Source organism: Hemitrygon akajei, unplaced genomic scaffold, assembly GCF_048418815.1.
Source record: "Hemitrygon akajei unplaced genomic scaffold, sHemAka1.3 Scf000042, whole genome shotgun sequence".
Lineage (NCBI taxonomy): Eukaryota > Metazoa > Chordata > Chondrichthyes > Myliobatiformes > Dasyatidae > Hemitrygon > Hemitrygon akajei.
The window spans coordinates 1,299,064-1,304,039 of NW_027331928.1; the positions used below are offsets into that span (position 1 = coordinate 1,299,064).

The window sequence follows — 4,976 nt, forward strand, 5'->3', positions numbered from 1 at the left end:
GAATTTAATTTGGGGGATATATGGGAGGCAGGGTTTAAGAGTCGGTACAACATGGTGGGCCGAAGGGCCTGTTCTGTGCTGTACTAATCTATGTTCTATATCTGTGTCTATTTGACGTGTGTGCTGAGGAATTTTCCTCCGGGAGTGTGAGATGGATGGTGTGGAGGGATATTCACTGTGCCTGATCCTGTTAATGTGCGATGGGACGATGCTGGGGGCGGGGAAATTCTCTTTGTGCCTGACCTCAGGTGAACGTGATGGGACAGCATGGCGTGAAATTCACTCTGCGTCCGCCGGGTGTGTGTGATGGAAAAGTGTGCAGGGAGATTCACTCTGTCCCTTGTTCCTGATTTCCAGAGCAAACCTGTTCCGAGAATTGGGTCACAAATAATGGCCGGTGTTATTACGTTTCCACGTTTGTAACATCTTTCTGCAAAGCGATTCAAGATTGTTCAAACCGTGATTCAAGGCTGCTTGAAATCAATTCAACGGATGAAGAGGTATGTGCCACAGCAGGAGAAGATCCCACAGAAACACAGAGTGACTGTCCCTCTACACCGTCCCACCACACAATCCCGGGGTCAAGCACAGAGTGAATCTCCATCCACACCGTCCCATCACACACTCCCGGGGTCAGACACAGAGTGAATCTCCCTCCACACCGTCCCATCACACACTCCCGGGGTCAGACACAGAGTGAATCTCCCTCCACACCGTCCCATCACACACTCCCGGGGTCAGACACACAGTGAATCTCCCTCCACACCGTCCCATCACACACTCCCGGGGTCAGACACAGAGTGAATCTAAACTCCACACCGTCCCATCACACACTCCCGGGGTCAGACACACAGTGAATCTCCATCCACACAGTCCCATCACACACTCACGGGGTCAGACACAGAGTGAATCTCCCTCCACACCGTCCCATCACACAATCCCGGGGACAGGCACAGAGAGAATCTCCCTCCGCACTGTCCCATCACACAATGCCGAGGTCAGACACAGAGTGAATCTCCATCCACACCGTCCCGTCACACACTCCCGGGGTCAAGCACAGAGTGAACCTTCCTCCGTACCGACCCATCACACACTCCCGGGGTCAAACACCGAGTGAAACTCCCTCCACACCGTCCCATCAGACTCTCTAGGGGTCAAACACATAGTGAATCTCCCTCCACACCGTCCCATCACACAATCCCCGGCTCAGGCACAGAGAGAATCTCCCTCCGCACTGCCCCATCACACACTGCCGGGGTAAAGCACAGAGTGAATCTCCCTCCGTACCGTTCAATCGCACAGTCCCGGGATCAGGCACAGAGTGAAGCTCCCTCCACACCGTCCCATCACACAATCCCGGGGTCAGGCACAGAGAGAATCTCCCTCCACATTGTCCCATCACGCACTGCCGGGGTCAGACACAAAGTGAATCTCCCTCCGCACCATCCCATCACACACTCCCGGGGTCAGACACAGAGTGAATCTCCCTCCGCACCGTCCCATCACACACGCCCGGGATCAGGCACAGAGTGAAGCTCCCTCCGCACCGTCCCATCACACACTCCAGGGATCAGGCACAGAGTGAATCTCCCTCCGTACCGTTCAATCGCACAGTCCCGGGGTCAAATACAGAGTGAATCTCCCTCCGCACCGTCACATCACACACTCCCGGGGTCAGACACGGAGAGGATCACCCTCCACACCGTCCCATCACACAGTCCCGTGGTCAAACACAGATTGAATCTCCCCCCACACCGTCCATCACACACTCCTGTGGTCAGACACAGAGTAAATCTCCCTCCACACAGTCCCCTCACACAGTCCCGGGGTCAGCCAAAGTGTGAATCTTCCTCCACTGTGTCCCATCACACACACCCGGGGTCAGGCACAGAGTGAAGCTCCCTCCACACCGTCTCATCACACACTCCCGGGGTCAGACACAGAGTGAATCTCCCTCCGCACCGTCCCATCACACACTCCCGGGATCAGGCACAGAGTGAAGCTCCCTCCACACCGTTCAATCACACACTCCCGGGGTCAAGTACAAAGTGAATCTCCTTCCACACCGTCCGATCACACAGTCCCGTGGTCAAACACAGAGTGAAACTCCCTCCACACCGTCCCATCACGCACTCCCGGGGTCAGACACAGAGTGAATCTCCCTCCGCACCATCCCATCACACACTCCCGGGGTCAGCCAAAGTGTGAATCTTCCTCCACAGTGTCCCATCACACACACCCGGGGTCAGGCACAGAGTGAAGCTCCCTCCACACCGTCCCATCACACACTCCCGGGGTCAGACACAGAGTGAATCTCCCTCCGCACCGTCCCATCACACACTCCCGGGATCAGGCACAGAGTGAAGCTCCCTCCACACCGTTCAATCACACACTCCCGGGGTCAAGTACAAAGTGAATCTCCTTCCACACCGTCCGATCACACAGTCCCGTGGTCAAACACAAAGTGAATCTCCCTCCACAGTGTCCCATCACACACGCCTGGGGTCTGACACACACTGAAACTACCTTCACTGAGTCGCGGAAGAGATTCTTGTTGTAATCAACTGAGAGAAGATCCGTATCATAGTTTTCGATTCTTGGCATTAATACAGTAAATTTAAATTTCCTAGAACTTTGTATCCCGCAACCTTGTGAACCAAACCCGTATATACGGGATTGGAAAATGCGAAAACGGGTGAGATTTGGACTGTTCTGCCGGGTGACAGTTGGGTATTGTGATAGTCCTAACGGGAGAAAATAGAATTCGTTTACAGTCTGAAGTAGTTTTGTGGAAAAAGTGAGGGGTATTGAGATTTGTTTGTATGTGTGTAGGGGGTAGTATTTTGGGTGGACACATGTCGGCCGGGGAAGGACAGGGCAGTGGGAATATTTCGGAAACTGGCAGGGGGCAGTAGGGAGAGAACAGTACACAGGGATTATTTTGGTACTGACGCATGTCAGTCAGGAGAGCGCGCGTGCAGTGGGATCATTTTGGAGAAAGTCGCCGGCCTGTCAGGAGAGGAAGCAACAGGGGGATTACTTTAGTGAATGACTTAGAGCTGAGGGGCGGGAGTAGGACAATTGCATTAGTTTGGAGAACAGTATAGGGCGATGGGCACACAATGGGTTAATATGATTAGTTCGGAGGTAGTCGCCGGGCTGCGAGGAGAGGGAAGAACAGTGTGATTCGTTTGCTGAATGACATAGATCTGACGGAAAAGAGCTGGACAGCTGGATTAGACTGTGGGACAGCGAGATTTGTTCGGGGACTGAAACAGATCAGAGGGGAGAGGGTGGTCCTGTTCTACTCGTATGGGGATTGACAGAGGAATCTGGTGAGGAAGCGGTTCGGTGGGATTAGTTTCGGGTCACAGGATTGTGGGGAGACATTGGGACCGTGCTGTCTGCCTGGGTACTGACACGGGGCCGTGGGGGGAGAGTGGTTGAATGGGATGGGTTTGGGAACTCGCGCAGGCAGTTAGGAGAGATCGAATTCATGGGATTAGCTTGGGGACGGACTCCGCTCGGGTCCTCTTCTGAAGCTGTTTTGTCTCTGTTGAAATTGTTTAACCCTCCTGGATAGGAATGTGGGCCGGAGTCTCCTGTACAAGGCGTCCTCTGGAACGCCCGTCTGCAGTCAGTGCGGAAGGAGTAACCCTTGTGATCATGATCGGCGTTTCATCTGCGAGAGGTCGGCACCTTTGTTCCCTGATATTCCTGAAAAGATCCAGGGTCTCTGTCAACAGCCAGTGGAGTCGACATGAATCAAGCGACTACCCCCATTTTCTCCTCCTTCTCTCCCCTTCACTCTCACTTCCCGATGCTGTCAAATTCCCTCCCCACTCTCTCTGCCCCTCCCTCCTACTCCATCTCATCCTCTTGTCGCAACCATATTCTCCCCACTAGACACCGACAAATCCCTCTCGCCGTCTATCCCTTTCTTTCTCGCCATTTCCCCCGTCCCGCTCTTTCCCGCTCCCTCTACCTTTCTTTCTACCCCTTCTCCTCCCCTTATTTCCTCGAACTTTCTCCGCCCGCACTTTCTCTGCTCCCTCTACCCACCTCTCACATTTCTCCCCTTCCCTCTCCCCTTCCCGTTCTATCTAAACCCTCCGTCTCTCTGATCTTTCCCTCTCTTTCTGCTTTCCACCCACTCTCACCTCAATCCTGTGCCGTCTGGTTCTCGATAACCCAACCCTGGGTGAAAGTCTGTGCGCATTCCCTCTGTCTCTGACCTTCTCGGGTTTATGTAACTCTGTAAATTTACAACTGCGCTCCAGGGAATGAAGTCCCAATCTTCCCTCCCTCTCTCCATAACTCAGCCCTCCGAGTTCCGGCAGTATCCCCGCAGAATTCACTGTACAATATATCCAGTTCACTGACATTTTGTCCTAAATCAGGGCGGACTCACCGACGTATTGTACCACGGCAACGTGACCTCCCGACTCCTGTACTCGGTGTGACTGATGAAGACCAGCGGGCCAAGTGTCCTGTCCACCCTATCGGATGTTTTCCACAAGAACCGCTATTTCAATTATTATCTGAAACTTATAACCCTTGGAATTTGTTATTTTGAAGCATCAGTACGGAGCAAAGATGTACAATTAATGTAAACTGCAAATATTAATAAACACCGCAGAAAAGTCGAGTTTTTGCTGATGCGTTGAAAGATGTGATGGCGTAGGGGAAGAAGCTGTTCCTGAATCGCTGTATGTGTGTGTTCTGTCTCCCGGAGCTGTCAAATACTCCTCCTATAATATGATGTCCAATCCCGTTATCATTCCCGTGAACCCTCCCCAATGTCTCACATCCCCTGTGAGATAAGCGATCGAAACCTGCCCACAAAACTCCAAATGCGACCTCAACAGTGACGTATTAAGCCTGAGAATGACGTCCTTGCTTTGACATCCCAGCCCTCTCGAAATGAATGCTGTCATCGCATTTGCCTTCATCACCACCGGATCAAGCTGTAGGTT

The 4,976-nt window shown here is 52.8% G+C and overlaps 1 long non-coding RNA gene across 2 annotated transcripts; it reads left to right on the top strand.

Moving 5' to 3' along the window:
- Positions 1-397: 397 nt before the first annotated feature.
- LOC140720422 (uncharacterized) lies at positions 398-4,527 on the top strand. 2 transcript variants are annotated; one of them, XR_012097182.1, is made up of 4 exons: positions 398-500; positions 2,631-2,695; positions 3,584-3,769; positions 4,401-4,527. It is a non-coding gene; the product is annotated as an uncharacterized lncRNA (long non-coding RNA). The 2 variants fall into 2 exon arrangements; XR_012097181.1 differs by lacking the exon at positions 4,401-4,527 and having other exon boundaries at positions 3,584-3,984.
- The last annotated feature ends 449 nt before the right edge of the window (positions 4,528-4,976 follow it).